The sequence below is a fragment of the Vigna unguiculata genome, chromosome 8, assembly GCF_004118075.2.
Source record: "Vigna unguiculata cultivar IT97K-499-35 chromosome 8, ASM411807v1, whole genome shotgun sequence".
In the NCBI taxonomy this organism is placed as follows: domain Eukaryota; kingdom Viridiplantae; phylum Streptophyta; class Magnoliopsida; order Fabales; family Fabaceae; genus Vigna; species Vigna unguiculata.
In genome coordinates this window covers 32,207,564-32,223,007 of record NC_040286.1, presented here as the reverse complement: position 1 = coordinate 32,223,007, position 15,444 = coordinate 32,207,564, and the positions used below count along the sequence as shown (strand labels likewise).

At 28.9% G+C, this 15,444-nt stretch overlaps 1 long non-coding RNA gene across 1 annotated transcript; it reads right to left on the bottom strand.

Moving 5' to 3' along the window:
• Positions 1–376: 376 nt before the first annotated feature.
• Positions 377–2,208, bottom strand: LOC114193374. Its single transcript, XR_003606258.1, has 3 exons — positions 2,118–2,208; positions 1,941–2,010; positions 377–602 (listed from the first exon to the last, which is right to left on the bottom strand). It is a non-coding gene; the product is annotated as an uncharacterized LOC114193374 (long non-coding RNA).
• Between the last annotated feature and the right edge of the window lie 13,236 nt (positions 2,209–15,444).

Here is a 15,444-nt window from a genome sequence, read left to right as displayed (position 1 = left end):
ATTAAACTAATATTTTATTATCAATTGAGACCAAATAATTACTTTCTTCTTTTCTCCCATGAGAATGGAAGATGATAGAAGAGAAATAACAGTAAAAATAATAGATATTTTTCTTTTCAAAAACAAGAAAAAAACAAGTAAGAATCAAAATATGAAAACAATTTGTGAGAAACTCAAACCATAATAAATAAAAAAATAAAAAAATATCTTGATAAAGCTTTTTATTCTTAAGTTTTTATTATGTTTAATTTTATATTTTATTATTTATTAACATTAATCATTATGTTTATTAAAGAAATAAAATATTTAATTTAATTATTGTAACGTCCCATTTAATTTATAAACGCAATTAAAGGAACGCCACACATAAGATAGCATAACAACGCAGTCCTGGGGTCCCCAACATCACCCCTACAAAATTAGGCACACCACGATGCCAACAAAAGTAGGATAGCAGTTTGACTAAAAGTTACAATCTAAAAACCACGAATACAGGGGCCATAGCCCTAAAGAAAACAAGAAAGAAAGAAGTGTGAGATCCAGCCCAGATGGCTAAGTAGCGGAGTCGCCATGCCCTTGTTGCCCATGAGAACCTCGCTCATCTGCTCCCATCAACCAAGTTGATGATCATCGCAAGAGAGAACAGCCACATACATCACAACCATGCAACAAAACGGGTAAGCTAGAGCCAACAACATATTCATCATGCAGTCAAATATATTTTCCTCATCTCATATCCACATAACAACCAAACATGTTATGACTCTTCATTCAATACACTACTACTCGACTCGACTCATCCGGATACGTATAACTTGGTCGGATTCAGCGGATGCTTGCACTTGTGGTGAATACCCCTGCTCGACTCTGAGCTGCTCATCTCCGAGCTATGTGTTACAAGTGTTACGATGAATCAAATCTTCCTCACCACAAGGTTAGCCCTTAATGAATTTCAGGCCTCCTGCTACTCTCACCACAGGAGTCAATCTGCTCTAAGTGAGACTAACTGGCCCCTTAGAGTGTCAGGATGCAGTCCTTACCTTAAATCCTTACCTAGTTATACAGATGGGGCACCACCATGGGCACCCACTAACAGGGGCCATGGAATTACGTCCCGACCACTGAAGCGCGACCCCAGAGGTCTCACCTAGAGACCCCAAGGAATTTACACGCTGACACAGACTAACAGTCATAATTCAGCAATAAGAGAATATTTACACCATATTTACATTTCCATACCAACCCCTGAGATTAATTCCTCATACGCGTCAGATTTCGAATCCATACCTCGGATCATCACCACCCCATGAATCTAGGGTCTCATCTCATATTAATCACGTATTCATTTAGTTCCAATCCATTCATTCATTTCACATGTCAATGTCATCCCCAACCCGTCATACGTCGTTCATAACTCATGCCAAACATGCAGAATATTCTATTATATACATATCCATCATCACACAATCATACTCAACCAAGATAGATTCCTCGGGAACTATCAAACATCCAAATCACAGCACCGTCTCGCCCAGCACCTCGCTCAGGCTGAGGGGTCTCGCTCAGGCGAGCCTCCCCCTCGCCTAGGCGAGGGCACAAGAGTAGAAGCATGAGCAACGCGGGATCTCGCTTAAGCGAGATCCCTCTCGCCTGGGCGAGTTGCCTGCTCGCTCAAAAGTTGAGCGAGCCACCTGGGCGACTTTTCGTGCAAGAGCTCTAGGCGAGCCCCCTGTTTCATCTCGCTTAGGCGAGACTGACTCCCCTGGGCGAGATTAACAGGTCTCGCCACTGTTCTTCACTACACAGCCATATTTTTCAACCCAAAATCAAGCATACAGAGTGTTCTCACGCATCAAATCGAAAGATTAAACCATACAAGCAGCAACCAACGCAAACACTGACCAAAACGACTGGAAACTAAGGATTCTAACTTCCCGTACCTGGAAAAACTTAGCGAAGACCTCTACTACGTGACCACGAGCACGGCAGCTCCAAGGATGCACTACAGGACTGCGGTGAGAGTGGAACAGAACCAGACAGGTGGGTTAGCCAGGGCTCTTACAACAGATCACGAAAAGTTACAAAAGAGAACTAGCACGAACTCGAAAGTCACTTACATGGAGTAACGGAACTTCCTGGCTCACGTAACAGTGGGGGCGGAACCCTAGCAGAGGGGGTTGACGGCCGCGACTCAAAGTTCTGTGAAAGAGTGAAGAATGTGACCTAGGTCAGCTGAAAAGGGACTTTATTTACTGGGCCAGCCCTTTAGGCTCAAAACTGTAGGGCAGCCCACTAACTTTAGGGCAGAAAAGAAATGGGGCCTTACAATTATAATATATTTTTAATATCTATAATATATTAAAAAAATTTAAAATATATATAATATAAAAAAAAATTCAAAACTTTTGGGAGCCCTGGCCTGTGCTCCGCCACTGATTAGTTGATCTGGTAGATTGAAATTAAATGAGTAATCTATTATTAACATAACCAAAAATCTGATGAAGTCGATATTACTCACATTAAAATAAAACAATGACATCACAACGATCAAGCAATTGTACAATGTCAAAGTTAAATGTAAAATGTAAGCAGGTATTGTAGCAAATAGATCCAAATAAATTATGTATTCAGGTGATGGAGGCGCAGAGATGATAAGCGGAAAGTATTTTCTTATTTTTATTTTTAATAATTTTTAACTTAAGGATATTTCAATCATTTACCTTGGCCCATGGGGTGCGGGAAGAAATTATGAGGGTGCCTGAAGAAAGAGCCCAGATTCTTGTTTTAAGACTAGCTGCTACCAAGGGTAAAGGGACTGCGTTCTCATTACAGGTCTAATCCCTTTTATTAATTGTGATTTTTACTAACAATTTAATCTCTTATTATTTTTAAGAAAATCTATAATTCTTATTCAATCCATAATTTTACGTAATTTTTTTATATTTTAATTAAATAACTTTTTATGGTAACTTAAGATGAATATCTTAAATTTAGGGTTTAGTTGGACTAAAAAGATGCCATGCAAAATCGAGGATGTGACAAACTTTGCAATTTTTTTCAATCTATAAATTATAATCACGAAAGAAAAAACACAGATTGAGAATATAAGAGAGCAAAAATTGATGGTTTTTTTTTCAAAGATAATTGGGAATCCAATTAACAAGACACCACTTTTAATTAAAAATATTAGATAATAAACTTATGATATATTTTTTTTATATTCTATTCAAATTTTTCGTTTATGTGGGATTTATATCCACATAATTTTAAAAAAAATTACAATTTAACTAAAAAGAAGAGGAAAAAATACCATTGTTCTTTAACTAAAAAATCGTAAATTTTCTAAATATTATTAGTAAAAATGGTTACAAGATTATTCAAAGTAATTAATGCTTAACATTTTTCCAGATGTTTTAATATTTACTAAACGCCCATGTCAATTTATTTATAAGAAAAAATAATTGCCTTATTTTCAGCCGGAAGTAAACAATGTATTTACAGCCTCGATCAGTAAACTACTATCATCTCTCGATGCAAGTTCCGGTAAACGATGATGATATTGTATTAATATATAAAATAAATTTATATATTAAAAATAAAATAAAAATGAGAAATTAATGTTTGATGAGTAAAAAAAACAGTTTTATAAAAATATATAAAAATAAACATTAATTTTAAAAGTTTAACAAATATTTATATCGTAAAAAATAAAATTATAATTATAAATGTGGACACAAAGGAAACCATCTTTATATATAGTTCTAGATGACTTTATATTTTTCTCTAATTTTGTTCCAAAATATTTATATAATAATAATAAAATGATAGGAAAAAAAAAGAAGAAAACAAATCTTAGATATTTGTTAACAAACAAATCTAAGATAATAACTCAGAAAAAGAAAAGTTTGACCATGTAATTATTTAATTTTATTTAACCTAAACCAGAATTGACTCCTTTGAAAGATATTTGTGGGTTTTCATAAAATATAATGAAAATTATGTGGTGGTGGTTTTTTTAAAGTATAAAATGATTCCTGGTGTTGAAACATGTGTTGTATTTTTGACTAGTTCATGAAGAAGTGCAGTTATTCCAGTGTTTAGGCTGCAAAATGGCCGCGAAAGATGGGGAATATGTAATGGTTTTTAGGTCAATTCACTTTCTGGCACATGATACATAGTTATGTTGATTGTTCCCTTATGAAGTTTGGGTCACCCTTGTGATTTCAGTTCCATGATTCATGGTGAGAGATCTCAGAAACTGGAGCTGAAATACAAACTAATAAGACACTTTCCTGAATCATGATCCAACTCACAGTACAATTTACTGACACTTGGAGCTGGTCGTGTCAATTTCGATCACACATCTGACTCAACGAGTAGTCAGAACTCAATTATGAATCTAGACAAATATCTCACAAGAACCTCCTCTACCATGTTTCACCATTGTAATTTTCTCTCTCAAATTTCAACTCATGGGTGGAAACTTTCTCATAATCAACACTTTTCTGAGGATTACATAAATTAACATGGACAACGCAACGCAATCAAACACATGATTTTGCTTTTGATAATATTTGCATGACATGATTTCATCGTTCCATCGAATATACAAAGTGATAATTGTTACCATTAACACTAATGATCAAGTGAACATGCATGAAGCATATTGTTGGAGAGTCACATTGTTAACTGCATAGCCTCCCTAAAATTTGAAAGTTGAATGAAGAGAAAGAAAGATTTTGATGAGTGAGTTAGTGATTATGCAGAGAGAAAAAGAGAGGAAAAATGTTCTAAATAGGAAAGGATATGTATGGAGGAAGGTTCTTTTACCCCAAGAACAAGAGGCCCACACATGTACGATGAAGGTACGATAATGTCATCTGTCAAACTCAGATTGCAGTAGTACACCTCATTGCCACTCGTATTCCCCACAAGTACTTAATAGCCACAAATGGGTCGATGTGATTTCTTCTGCCATCAACACGATTACCTAAAAATTCTTCATCATATAATTCACACTACTTACCTGCACTTTCTTACCTTGGACTCCACTTTTCCTCTCCTTCACCACTCACAACTCCCAACAACATACTCGCTTAATTAACTTCAAACCTTTTTCTTTTACAAACTTCAGAGTTCATGCTAATACCAAACTTCAGAGTCCATGATGCAGCATGAGCAGGACAATGATGTTTTCCAGTTGAAGTAAGATACAGAAGTGCATTGCATTGCTGACATTCGAATGCATTGAGTTTAGATGTACCAACAACTACACCAATCGGGCTTCTTTCACTCATTCTTCTAAAACCTGAAGTTAATATACACCTACACATAACTAGCTTCAGATGGAGTGCATGTACTTGGTTTATACAACTAATTTTTATAACAAAATTCCACTTAACTTGCCATCACAGATAATAGTGGAGCTTTAATTAAGAACGAAGTAGTTCTTGACACAAATACTCACTCAAAGAATTGAAGTTATTCGTATTACAATCTCATGAAGAATGAATTTAATTAACAGAGGTATTTTAAAAGGATTATTTCATTTCATAACCTCACAGAAATACTCAGAGTTTATTTTAAATTTTAGTAAATGATTGTAATTAAGTAAATTATAATTAGAAAACATATAATTTTAATAAATCTTATTTTATTTTTATTGTTATTCCTTTCCTTTTTATATTCTTGTAAACCCTAAGTCTCATCTAACTCCCACTTTATACCTCACTCCTATTGTACTTGACTTTACCCCAATTATTTATTCATTCTGCAATCTAAAAAATTTAGGGAACTTCATTCTTACGGTGTCTTTTATCTACGTCACACAGATCTTGGCTCAAGTTTTGGAAAAGGATGTTGTACCAACCTAGTCAAGTTCAGATCGTCGTGAAGAAGATGAAGGAAGTTAGAGATGTTGTCCTGGTTATTTTGCTTCGATCAAACCACTTTTGATTATTCTCCATTTCCATGACTTAAATACACATAACTTAACAAGGATTTTAAAATCTCAATTAAATACTAGATATATAAAATCGCAGTCAAAATTAGTATTTTCTATTATTAACTCTTACATCGACTAAATATAAAATTTACAATAGGTAAATGAGAATAATCTTATTTATTTTATATAATATAGATTTATAAAATTAAATTAGATTTAGTGAAAAAATTGAAAAAGAATAAACTAAATATTAATAAAACACAAAAAATGAAGTGATGAGGAGATTTGAGAATAAATATGACATTTTAAACTTTCATAAAATATTTTTTTTTCAATTTCCACTCTTTTTTTAATGTACTCAACTTCATTTTTTACCCTCTTTCTCTTCATTTCCTTCTCTTCCCTAACTCTCAAATTTTACTCTCTATATAATCTATTTTTTCTTTTACTACATGTACCTATAATGCTAAACACTTTCTCAAGTTTATGCAAATATTACTTAAAAATAGTTTTGGTATTCATCTTTGTATTTCAATCTTTCTAATATTGTTTTCCTTAACTTCTAAAATATTTTTTTCATTTTAAATTACTCTCATTAAAAGAACCAATAAAGAATAAAAGTAAAAAAATACTTATTATGTATAAATTAAAAAGATAAAAAAATAGAAACAAAGTAACAAACAAAAGAAAAAACATATATCATATTAAAGGTTAATATACATGGAAAACATCTTGAAGGGTTATCAAGTAATTTTGCATAAGAATGTTTGTATCCTGAAAGTTATACAGTTATCATACTGAACTTGTGTATTCTAAATCTTTATGTCTATAAGGCATATCAAATTTGAAGAATATTATCTTACTGTGGTGTATCTTGATAGAAAATGATAAAAGTGATTATGTATAAGCACAAACAAAAAATAAGTTTATTATGTCTCTATTTATGTCAGACCCATAACAATCATATGTGAAAAATGTGTTCTTATACTTATCAAAATTTATATATGATATTTATGTGTCTGACGTAAAAATTGAATTTTACATTTGATCTATGTGGGTTAGACGTAAATTTATGTTTGACATACAAGAATCAAACATTGATTTACGTTTAATCCTTTCATAAGGATTAGACGTAAAAATCAACTTTTATATTTGGCGCTTACAAGTTAAATGTAAATATGTTTTAAAAAAATCCTATCATACTTCATTTTCATTCACTTTCTTCATTGCACCACGAGCAGAAATTCTCAACTTTGCACAAACAGAAGAATGTATGTGTGATAGTCATTGTTGTATGCGCCAATGTTGCATTTTTTGTCATTGTTGGGTGCCTGGAGGTTGTGTTGTGTTCCCTGTCATTGAGGTTGGTTTTTCTCATCTTCTTCCATGTGTGTGACTCTGTCTGTTTTAGCTTAAAAATAGTAAAACATTAAATTTGTAGAAAATGATTTTTGACTCAAATTTTTTGTGATAACTTCTTTTAGGTTATATTCAAGTGCATAGTGTTTGCATTTCACATATTACTCAAAGATTTCAAGTTGGCAAGATTTAGTGGGTAAACATTTCAAACGATTACAAATTTTGCTACAAACTTCAAGTGGAGACACTTCAAAAATGAAAGTTATTGGAAATGAGGTGATGAATGCACTAGTCAACATCTGAAGGGGATTGAAGGTTTGAAATTTCATAAAAACCATCAATTACGATATGTTTTTTTAATTTCTTACTATTTCATTATTTTTATATACTTTATCTATTTATTTGAGAGGCCCATACTACTTCAAAATTCTGGAAACTTTTATGGCGTATTCTTGTACTGTATGTTGATTTTTCTTAGCGAAAAAAAAAACAGATAATAAATTTACATTTTGTTGTAGAAACATTTACTAAACATACGTTTACCTTTCCTACCATTACATGTGACCTAAGTCAGACATAAATTGTATAAAATATCGTATGCAAAGAATTTTTTTTTTTTTTTTTTGTGTTAGTGAAGGGTTGAGGTACCTAATGTTCTTTTTATATTGTATATTTTTTTGTTAATAAAAAAATAAGACAATAAAAAAGTATTTGTGTTTTTGATTTAATATATATGACTAATTTGAATTCCGTTATATAAAGTAATAAATTTTTTCATTCAATATTTGACTTATATAATTAACGTAAAATATGTATCATGAATTAATTATCAAATCAAGTGTCAAATTAATTGGATTTCTGATGGCCTAGTGGGTTGGATTTGGAGCTCTTTGGATATATTTTGGGAGAGAGGCTTTGTGCTTTGCACATTATTTCAGCGAGTGGTGCGGCTCTCTTGTGTGATAAGGATAATCCAATATCCCAACCGTCTTTTCTTTTTCTTTTTTTTTTCTTTCTTTTCCTATGGCAATCATTTTCATTTTTTTTTTCAAAAGGAAAAAACGCAGTTTGACAAGACACTACACAGGCCCAGTAAATTACTCATAGTCTTCTACACCATAAAAAATAATAGAAAAAAGAAAATTCACAACATGCATACGTGTACGATTAGCTTCCAGAATTCATGGCAGACACACTTATTGCATATTTTACACCACCTAAGAATTTGGTTTCACTTGCATTAACGCATCTCAAAACATTTCTCAAAGATAACAGATAAACTAATAATAATGCCTTTTATTCATATACGATAAAAATGGGAAAAAAAAAGTCTCTACGTTTTTATATAATTTTAGTAAAACAAAAATATAGAAAGGAAAAAAAAAGTATGATAGATACAACAAGTCTTTCTTCCCAATTGTTGTGATTTTGAACAGACTGCAACAATTTTATCAGTTGAAAGATTCTTATTCGTCTGGCAATGGAGAAATGCTGCATTTTCAATGTTGATTTAAGTTTCCATCAATGTTTTACCAAAAGAAATACTAAATAATAATAGAACACAGCGATTGAAAAGGTAAAAGAAAGATAAAGGTAGTAGTTGAATAATCGAGTCATTTCTCACGTCTAATTCGAAAAAAAAAGGGTGATTCTTATCAAGGTACAGTTGAATGCGTGTCCCTTGGACACAATTAATTAAGTATATGGAAAAAGAGAAACACACTTGAAAACAAAATTGACATGATTGATTCAATTCACACTCCAAAGAATCTATCTACAGCTAATTTAATCTATGTGATCAATTTTTCTAATTGGGTAGTAAGTATAAACTGTAATAGATTTTCTAATTAATTATATGAAATGAATTGTATAGTTTTTTTGTATAATAATAATAATAATAATATGGTCAAATCTTGTCTTAGTTACACTTTTAAGATTTGATATATTTTGTTTTTATTTATAGGCATCATTAAAATCCAGTCATAAAAAACTAAAGAGTAAGACAAAAATTAGAATTGGTGAATTACCTCAATGATTCAATGCACAAGTTGAAGTATGTGTAAAAATAAGCACTTTGTCTATGGTCATTAATCGTATTCCCTTAACTTTTTATATATTGGCATTTCTTCAAGAGGGTGTGTTTTTTTTTATTCTAACCGTGTAAGAATGTTGGAAGTTTTATATTTATTAGAAATAAGGTCAATTTATAATATGTAAGTGAGACGTAAGGATATGTTTTAAAAATTGCATATCCAATAAAATTAAGAAATATGTATAAAATATGTATATAATATATATATATATATATATATATATATATATATGAGAGGTGTAAACCTCATTTTATAAGAATTAAAATAATTTTTAGAATTAATTAATATGTTTGTTTCTAAGATTAAGGTGTATATTTTAAAATAAAAGGTATAAAATAACAGTTATTTACTAAAAATTAATAATTCAAGTTATGGTAAAAAGCATATACATAAATGGTAACAAAATAAAATAGATTTATTTTAATTAATGACTACACTTACGTTGTTGATTCTATAAAAGAAAAGCCTATAATTTCTGAAAAGTTGTATTCCTATTAATTAACTTTAGTATGTGCAGCAACATTATGAATTTGGGTTGTTCGAAAATAATAGAAAAACGACAACCCATATGACAACATCTATTTAAAGCAACAATCAAATCACTGTAATAGCACAATAAAGAAAAGCAACACTGAAAGAGAAATATATTGAGTTGTTTTAATTAGAATTAAGATAAGAGACAAGCAATTTCATGCTCTCCTCGTAATCCAACTTCAATAGGAAAGTCTCCTTCAAAACTAGGAACCAACAATAATCAAATTAATATGTTTTGGTGTGCTGAGTTGTTGGTTTTTCGAAATTATAAAACATAAGGTACATTTGAAGAAAAAAAAATTATTCAATTTTGAAACCTTCTATAGTTGTTTTAAACTAAGAAAAATTAATAGTAAATCTGTTTTTTAGTTTAAAAAATACTGAATCTATTTGGTACGTAATGATTTTAATGGTCATTATTATTATTAGGCTGGCATTTGGTATTGTTATTATTGTAAAATATGCTTTTAAAGTAAAAGAAGAAAAAAAGAATTAACTAATTTGTTTTGAATTTAAAAATTAAAATAGTTGAAACTAAAAAACACCTTTTACTAAAAAGCAGTGTCTGAAAACTTTATTGTAATTTAATTTCTTTTAACTTACAACTAAAAGCATTCACATCATGCAAGAGTTATTAATTATTAAGGCCTTGAATATGGTGAAAGCAAAGGTGACAAGTTTTCTAAATTTTTTTGCGGGCTAAAATGTTGTTGCTTGTTGATGAATTAAAATATATGATTTATAATTTCAATATAAATTTAAGCTTTTTTGATAAAGTTTTATATGGTATAAATAACGATTGTTTGTGAGAATATATTTCTGTTTAGAAATATTTCTTTGCGAGGATGTAATATAATGTGAAACACCACGAAAAATAAAAATGAAAAATTTAAATAAAAAGAAAAATAGTTAATTGTGAGTTTCACTCAAATTTTATTAATGTTTATCTCTCGTAAATTCTAAATTCTGTTGAAATACTTGTTTTATTATACGTTGAAAGAGTGCACTATTAAATTAAGTTTGAGTCTTTTCTTTGTTGATATATTTTTTCACCTATATTTGTTATTTTATTAATTAAGAAATAGATTTTAAATCTAATTTAAGATTATTATATATATATATATATATATATATATATTATATTATATTATATTATATTATATTATATGATTTATTAAATAATAAATTTCGTTAATATAAATTATAGTTTATAATTTTGATATAAATAATGATATTTTGATTTATTTTTTTATTAACTTTTAATTCATATTACTTTACTCACTTTTAAATTATTTACTATAAAAATAAAAAAGAAATAATTAAATGATAATTAGAGCGGTGAAAATCTTATTAACTTAAATTTAAAAAACGAACTTATAAAATAAAATTTAGAGTAAATTGATCTTAATGTGGATTTCCAACGTTATTCGCTAACGGTGGCAATGACTTACGATCATGGGTTTTGATTCCCTAATTATGAAGGAAGGGTTGGTAGTGATGAAGGCCTTAACATGCAAAGTTTGTGATAATTTGATTAAATCCTACAAGTTGTTGTGTGATGCTGTGGTGGAAATATGAGTTATGTCGGGGGTTGGTGGCTTAAGAACAGTGCATGGATATGTGAGTTGATGGATGAGTGGTTTGAATTGTGCCTCCTATGGGCTGTGATAATGCTGTCAACAGAACAAAATATCGAATTTAAATTTTCTTCTAATGTGTTTTTATAACACATTAATTATTATTAATTTTAATATTTTAAAATATATTTAAAGTACTAATATATAATATATTTTTAATGTTCAATCATATGTGTTCCAATTCAATCTATTTTCTTCAAATCTATGTTTTCTATTTTCACTTCGGTTGCTTCTTCCTTCAACGTTCGACAACTCACACTCTGTTCACCAACTGCTTTTTTATGTTTCCTATTTTCTTTCCTTTCTTTTAAATGTTTCTGTTATTTAATCATAAATAACACGAATATTAAGTTTTATTAAAAAGAACAAAACTTTATTCTTCATTTAGGTGTTAAATAAAAATATACATTTACCACAACATATTTCTTTAGTAAATTTAATAATACAAGTTCATTTTTCCTTCATTTTCCATGTCAAGCTTACAACCACCTTTTGTCAGGCTTATTAAATAAAATATGCATGACAACAGATTGAGATGTAAGTTGAGAGTTATCTTCTCACTGCCAAGAACCACATAAATATGGACAACGCATAAAGACTAGTCAATTATAGGTAAGAATGGATTTTAGTACGTAAAATTGAAATTTTTTCTTATCTTAAAAGTTTTATATATTTAGTTTGGTTTCCAAACTTAAAAAATAAATAAATATAATATTTTAATTTAATTATGTTAAATTTTTTTATATATTAAACGTGTTTTAGCATAACGTTTGTATTGTTTATATAGACGGTAACCATTTAACAAGTTAAAAATATTAATGTTACTAACCTAAAATAATTGTATTTATTTATTTTTAATGTTTGTAAATCAAGAATAAATTTTAATTTCACATTTTTAATTTAAAGACTAAAACGTATTTGATTTAATTATAAATTCAAACTACATTAGATATGGTGGACAAACCTTCCTTTATGAAGGGATATTATTGTAATGAGTTCATTTAATACCTGTATTAATCTATAAATTTTATAAATTTATTATAATAATATTTGATACTATTTTTATATTCGATTTATGTAATTTAAAATTTCAACAAAAATAATGTTAGATAACATTACTTTTATGTTACATACTTAAACTTAAAGTTGTGTTTAAAATGTTGCAATTTTAAGACAATTAAAAACAAAATAAGAACACGTGATATATGCAAAATATAAATAAATTACTTATGTTTAAAATGTTGCCATTTTAAGATATATAACTAAAAACAAAAAATAAGACTACGAGGTTTATAAAAGATATTTTATATAAAACGCTCTAGTGAATATTTTATGTAGGTGGTGAAGGTTTTGATAAAAATATGAAAGTGTAATACTATGAGAAAAATTAATATTACTCACTAACAAAATTTGTAGATAATACTTAAAATTAGTTGTTAAATTAAAATTATTGATGGCTTATCAATGACCAAAAAGTCATCAATAGAAATGTTCGTTGATAAATTTTACTTGTGTATTTCGATCTGTTAGTAATTATTGATGACCAAAAATGCATCACTAGTTTTATATTGATAATTACCAACATAAAAATGTATAGGTGAACATTTGTAAGTAAATATCTATCGGTAATTACCGAATTTTTTTTTTCAGTAAAATTTGTTAAAAGATACCACAATTTGATTTTTCTTCCTCCTCCATCCTTATTCGTTTTCCTTTTCTTCTTCTTCTTTTTCATCCTTCTCTCTTATTCCTCTTCCTTTAGCAAAGCTTTCACCACTCTTGTTGGCTCTTTCTGTTTTGTTGTTGTTGTGCTAGCTCCTCATCCTCCTCATCCTCTTCCTTCTACTTCTGCTTCTCCATCTCTCACTCTTTCTTTTTCTCCTTCATTGTTGTCACTGTCTCGTCCATTATTCGCCACCACCTCGTCCATTATCGCCATTATGTTGTCGCCACCACCGTTTCTAATTCCTCTATAATGGTGGATTTGTTTTACGGATCTATCTAAGTTGGAATGTTAATAAACAAGAAATTTGAAGAATTGTTTAAAACGAGGAAATGGAAATAGATTTGAAGATTAAGTGAAAATTGATAGACGTAACATTTCCTAGTATGGAAGATAAGCCTAAAAGTTTAAAAACACAAAAAAGGTGAAAGACCTTAATAAAACTCAAAGATTCTTCGATCACTCAAGAATTTAGAAGAATCACTCATCGCTATAAGTTAAAATAAATAAAACTCAACTTGTTTTATTTTATATGTATAAAATTATAACATCACATTCGTATAATTATTTGTTACTCTTCTATTAAGTTAAAATTATGATAATTGGGCTTTATTAAAAATCATGTCACCACTTTTTTTCCTCTATCCCTTTGGATTCAGTAGAGAAGAGAAGTTGTGGAAGTGATGAGTGGGTCCGTGCGAATATAATAGAAGTAGAAAAGAGTGAAATAGTATGGAGTAATCTTAAAAGTGCATGATTATTTGCTGCGCAATGCAATGCTTTATGTGGCCACACAACACAGCATGCATGGATATGTTCTTAAATATTTAAAGAACATGTTACATATATGAGTATATTATATAATAATCCAATAATCCACACAGGCAAACAAAATGAGTAATAAGATGTGAATTAAATTTTCTAAGCCGGAAAGAAAAGCTGAAAGGGACCCCAAACGCCATAATCAGATGGCCTTTATGTTAGTTAAGGACAATATAAAATACAAAATATTCGTTGAGTAATAATTTGATGGAATATTTCAGAAAAAAAAAATCAATTCGACTATAATTTCCATTAAAAACTAGTTTGCATTACTTTAATGAGGAAGATAAAACTAATAATTAATGTTTACATAAGGTGAATATTTGTGAAAATCCAATTTTACATTATAAAATCATATTAGTAAATTAATATTATTGTAACTATTTTAAGTTAATTCTACAACAATTAGCTTGTCTATTATATTGGTGCCCAGAGACTTGATATACAAAGCAGTTAAGTACTTAGCTAATACAACAGAAATAATATATTGTATATCAATTATCCAATCACACTAGTTATCAAGTGAAAAAGAAAGTAATTAAACCGTTATATATCAAATTTAGAACCTTTAAACTAATTTAACAAAGTAACTATTTCATTGATAATAAGATAATATTTAATTCAAAAGTCTTTTCACTCGAAAACTTTTCTCAAATAAAAATTTAATTTCTCCTTGTTGGAGTATCACTTAAACAAAGAAAGGTCGTTTTAGAAAAGTTTTCATATAATTTGAGTTGGAATATTTAGGATTTAAGTCAATTCTTTTTTATAGAGTCTGAAATATATTTAAATTAGTAACTTTTTTAGTGAATACTGGAATCTCTTGAAACTCACTGATTTCATTTTTATCATTCTTCCTTGAGTGTAAAAATCCTTCACTTAAACTATAAATACATTAGTTACCTCAACTTAATAAGAAATACAATTAAAAAAATTGTCCACATATCAAGTTATAATTGTTTCACGTGTCAGTTTGTGGTTGTGTTATTTTATTTTTCAATTTAGTCTTTATATTAGTTATTTTTGTTCAATTTAGTCCCCATATTCATTATTTTTTTTCAATTTAGTTTCTATATTCATTATTTTTGTTCATTTTCGTTCCAATTTTTATTAAAATGAATCAACTTTGACCGTTTTAAATTAATACCAAATTTAATATCTTTTATAAAAATTATACTAATATTTTTTCTAAAATTGACATTTTTATTAATTATTTTTGAAATTCATAAATTATTAAATTTAATTATGAATTGAATAAAATTCTTATATATTTTTGTTCAATTGAACGTAAAAGGGACCAAATATGTATTTAAGCCAATGTTTAATCTATAT